General features: G+C 53.8%; 1 pseudogene; it reads right to left on the bottom strand.

The window, feature by feature from the left end:
• Positions 1–1,102: 1,102 nt before the first annotated feature.
• Positions 1,103–2,411, bottom strand: LOC125530041 (annotated as a pseudogene).
• Positions 2,412–5,339: the final 2,928 nt, after the last annotated feature.

Here is a 5,339-nt window from a genome sequence, read left to right as displayed (position 1 = left end):
TGGTTCTTCTTCATACCCAAACTCTTCTTGGGCGGTGAACGCGACGCGTGGGTGGTTTCCGGCGGCAAAAGTCGATGGCAGTGGCCGGGCTATCCATTCCAGCCGGCCCGGCGGTCATCAGTGGCGACAGCTATGTTGGTGGGAGACAGTGCGGCACGGGAGGGGCGAGAGGGAGAGGCGTCAGTTTTACTCGGCCGTGGCGGGATGGAGTAAATTTAGGGAATTTTTTGAGAAAATAGAGAGGTGGGGTAAATAAATTACTTCACTAGAGCATCTCCAACAAACGCCCAAAAAGAGCTTCGCGCATTAAAATTTTGTTTTTTTGGCGCCGCACAGCTCCAGCAGGCGCTGTAGCGCTAAAAGTTTTTGGCACGCGCTGAAAAACGCTATCCCGCGCAGCATATTTTGCGCTCCGGATTACGCGCGCTTCACAATTTGCACTGCATGCTTTTTGGACGCGCGTTTTTAAGCGTCTACTATAGCAATGTTGCTTCAGACGCATTAAGGTGGTGTTTGGTTCTCTAGTCCTAGGACTTTTTCTAGTCCCAACTAAAAAGTCCCTAGTCCCTAAAAAGTCTCTCCCTGTTTGTTTTCAGAGACTAAAAAGTCTCTAGTCCCTTCCTAGAGGCTATTAAATGACCATGTTGCCCCTAGTATATAGAAAAATAACAATCAAACAACACCATGGGGTGGCGGGCCAATGGGTGCATGGAGGGGCATTGATGGAAAAGTCCCAAAAAGTCTCAAAAAGACTCTCCTTGAGAGTCTTCTTCATTTAGTCCCAAATGCCTAGTTTAGTCCCTAAAAAGTATCTCCCGTTTGGTAAAAAAGTCTCTATGAGGGACTTTTTTTAGTCCCTACACAAAAAAGTCTCTGAAAACAAACACCACCTCAAAGTGTTAAAATGACGCGCTATAACTTTTATTGGGTGCGAAATTTTTGTGCGGCCGTGGGAGATACTCTAATCCGGAAATTTTACTCCCTTACGTTCTTTTAGAGGATCGGTTAGAACTTAGAAATGCACCTAGTCCGGGAGGATTCCCTGCCCCTATCTCGACCGCCCATCTGCACATAAAATGGCTAAATTTTGTTCTCCTGCGTAGAGGATCTTGCCACGGGTCAGATATTAGCTGCTCACCCCGAACCAAACGGGAGAAAGGCAGAAAATCCAGTGCACGAACAGCAGTGCCCATTTTGTATCTTTGTGAACAGCTTTATGCTTTTTGCGTTGCGCACATCAAGAATTCATTCACTGATCGACTGAGTCAGCTCAGTTCACTCGCCGGCAGTTTAGCCGGACTTCGCCGTTCTTCCCGGTGAGCGCCAGGTTGCCCATCCTCACCATGGCGGCGGCGAAGTCTACCGCGAAGAGCGTGGCGTTGGCGGCGTAGGCGCGCACGAGCGCGTCCGTGCTGCCGTTGCCGACGCCGCTCCCGTAGAGCTCCTGGTCGGAGCGCAGGAGCACGCGGCGGGCGACGAGGTCCTGGAAGTAGCCGTTGTCGAACGCGGCGGGGGCGCGCAGCTCGAGCGGCGCGAGGTTCCCGTCGCCGCCGGCGGAGGGGCAGGCCTTGGCGCGTATCTGGGTGGCGAAGGCGGCGTCCACGGCCTCGTTACCGGTGTCGTTGTAGATGTGCGTGCGGAAGGTGGTGCAGCGTGCCCAGCCCACGGTGTGCGCCCCGGACAGCGCGGTGAGGGCGCGCGCGTCCAGGCCCTTGTCGCTGAACCTGGCGAGGAGGTCGGGGAGCCTCGCGTCGGGCGGCGGCAGGTTGGCGTTCGCCGCGTTCTGGCTCGCCGAGAGCCCGTCTCGCCGGCCCAGCTGCACCGTCCAGCTCGGCCCCCCGAGCTGCACGCACGCGGCCACCGTTAGTAATGCCACCGGCCAGGACGCCAGAAAGAGGGAGAGGGAGAAGCGGGTACCGACCAGGCTGACGGCGTCGCGGGCGGCGAGCGCGACGATGTCGGCGCAGGAGACGGTGGCCTTGCAGGAAGCCTCGACCTGCGCCTTGATGGCGTCGATGACCTCGTAGCCGCGCAGCGAGTTGGCGTTCGGCCCGGCGTTCTTCTCCCCCGTGAAGTTGGCCGTGTCGTCCAGCAAGACGGAGGCGTCGCACCCCTGCGCACGCATCCACACTCAGCACGCAGTTGGCAGGATGTAACTCGTGACCGGCCGGAACCGAAACGTACATTGACGAAGCAGTCGTGGAAGAAGAGGCGGAGGATGGACGCGCCCATGCGCGCCTCCTTCTGCACGGCCTGCGCCATGCCGCGGCGCACCACGGACTGCAGCTCCGGACACGAGGCGTCGTAGAACGCCGGCGACATCTGGCCGTCGACGACGGCCACAACGGCCGCCGCCCCCCCCGAAGCACGACGACGCGCGCCTGGAGCATCCCCATCGCCCCGCCCACACTTCCAGAAAGCAACGGCTAAAGGAGAAAGGGAAGATCCTCCGCCGCAGCGAGAGTGAAGTGTTAAGCACGTACATATATATGGACACTCACACGCTGATCAAACGTTGGATGCCGCGGCAGCCTGTGCGCTGTTCGCTGCTGGATCGGGACGGGGTCGGGGAGGGGATCTTGTCGCTATCGTTTGGAAGGTGACAAGTGACAGGCAGTAGGATTGCTTGGGTGGTGGCCACTGGGGGACGTACGTACGTGCTGCGATCGAGCGGGCGGGCGCGGCCGTGGATGGTAGCGCCAGCCGGAGCGAGCACGGCGGTCGAGACACGGCCGGGACGGAGCCCCATGGATGGATGGAGTGGCCCGGCCGGCCAGAGGCACACGCCAATGGCCACCGGAGGAGTGTGCGTCGCGTGCATGGCAGTGCATGTGGCACCAACCAGCAGCGATCGAGCATCAATCAGTCAGCAGTACTGTGCGTTGCAAGTTGCCACGATTCCGGACAAACGGCCGGGCCATCCCCGAGCTCGTAAATCGGAACGCTGGCCAGTGATCGCCCTCGTAAATCGGACGGTGAAATAAGCAGGGATAATCGGACGGTCACAGGCCTGCATTATTGCTGGATCCGTCCACTCCATTTCCATCCATACCATACTGACGCTACGTACCTACGAAGCTTTGCCCATGTGCACTTCTCGTCAGTAATGGGCAGACCGGCGGTAGTATAATTTGGAAGGCGGGTGCCCGCCCAAATTTGGGCCGATCGGCCTGCAGCCATCCCATCTGATGGATCGTAACCGTCGCATGCCACACGTGTATGAAAATTTTCTCATGCATCTCGCTCTCTTTCATCTTGCCGGCTGCACAGACTCTCCGATGGCCATCCCCCGCCGGACGTCCTCATCGCCTGTCCCCGCCTTCGCCGGCCGTCCTCGACTCCTCATCGCCGTTCGCCGCCCTCGCTGGCCGTCCTCGTCGTCGTTCGCCTATCCTCGCCTCCCACGGTCAGCACGCTCACCGAGCCTCTGTTTGTAGCAAAGACGAGATGGTCGTAGCAAATAAACGAGCCGGTTGTGGCAAAAAATAAGTCGCCGTGCACGGTCATCACGCTCACCATCCTCTGGTTGTGGCAAAAAAGCCGGTTTTAGCAAACAACGGAGCCGGTTGCACCTTTTCGTCGTCGTCCATGGCTTTCCTTGTCTATGGTTGAAACTTTTTTTGCCGTCAGTTAAAGCTTTTCTCGTAGCGAGTTCCACCTTTTGGGTTTGTGCAATGCCCCACCTTCAAAAATCAGTATTCTACTTGAATCTTTTTCCAGAATGATGGTAGCTTTCTTATGACGATTGCAGCTTTTAAATTACGCAGTGTCTCGGTTGAAGCTTTTTATGCCGTCGGTTGAAGGTTTCGAATCAAGCAGTGGAAACTTTCGTTGAACGGTTCCAGCATCACCGTGCTGTCGTGCGCCATTGACGAGCACCAGCGCCGCGCGCGGCCCTCTTGCAGTTCCCCCGCCTCGCGACTTCTCCATCGTCGCCGTCTTCTCCGCCCCCGCCGTGGCAGCAAAAAGTCTTGTTATGCCGGTGCAGTGCGTTGGATGATGGAGATGAAGCAAACCAAGCGGTTGCTCCGCGTGACGGGGAGGGGGGGAGAGAGATAATGAAGAAAACGATTCAAAGGAGAAGTGCTTCCGTGGCCTGTGTGTCGCACGATCGAGAACGATCGCAAGGCGCGCACATGCGGCGCAATGGAACATTTCCCAATTTGGAAGCATGCTTCTGAAATCATGGTCGTATGCATGCGTGCATGCGTTTCTTGATTTGCAGAATCTTTGTCGTGGCTTCCAGACCACGGGAGATGATCGAGCATGGATGGTGCGCCACCGACCGGCCATCATTTGTCTCCCATTGGCCGCGCGATCAAGTGATGTTGGCAGAATCACATACCGTTTTTACATCGGGGGTTCCCAGGTTGTAAGAGTTCCATTCGGTTTGCAAAGGTGACCATTGCACATTTGGATAGGCTCTCCCCTTCGACTACGATGCCTTCTTTGTAGGCCTGGATATTCACTCACAGAACCTAGCCGGCATCATATCTTGAGATTAACGAAGTCACGATCATAGGTGTCTCGTAGTCGACGGAAGCGTCTTCTTTCACAAATAGATTGTCCTAAAAGCGTCATATTCTACCAGCCCAAGTTATGCTATTGAATTCCTCTAGCAGTCCCGGTATGAGCATTTCATTCCCTTTTTCAAACTCCATTTCTTTTTATATAACAATCCCTGATTAAAGAGAGAACAATATTCATCTTCAAACATTTCTAACAGATTCCTTAGTTCGCACTGATGAACTAATGTCACTCGACTATTATCAACCTAACTGCAATATTTTTCTGTCGCTAAGGATTGCACCAGAGCGAAAAGTCTAAAATAAATATAGAAAAATGCGAGCACCAGTGACAAGTGTAGGTATCATACTCTCTTCATTCAAATGAATAAGACGTGTAAGCATTCGAAAATCCAACTTTGACCATCTAAATTTTACCATTGAACAGTTCTTTGGAATACGAATCCAATGACATAATGTCACATACAATCCACAATTGATTGGTCCAATTCAGTGTCAAAGTTTAATTTTAAAATGTGTGTTTGTCTTATTGATAGGAATAAAGAGAATAATACTTAGTTATCCGTATGGTTAGGAAATCCCTAACCATTCATGCTTCGTTTGCATCGCTTAATTCGAGAATTTTTGTTTCTTACCCAGGTAACTGGCGGACAAGAGCAACCAACTTGAGGCCTCACGCTAGTACTGAGTTGACGGGATGATATATATTTGGCAGTTACTCCCTCCGTTCCGAATTACTTGTCATTTTAGTGCTAGATATCTCCGTATCTAGACAAATCTAACACAAATAATTCGGAACAGAAGGAGTACAAC

Source organism: Triticum urartu, unplaced genomic scaffold (assembly GCF_003073215.2).
Source record: "Triticum urartu cultivar G1812 unplaced genomic scaffold, Tu2.1 TuUngrouped_contig_6025, whole genome shotgun sequence".
In the NCBI taxonomy this organism is placed as follows: Eukaryota; Viridiplantae; Streptophyta; class Magnoliopsida; order Poales; family Poaceae; genus Triticum; species Triticum urartu.
Note: the sequence above shows the minus strand (reverse complement) of the source record. Positions and strands in the feature narration are given on the sequence as shown.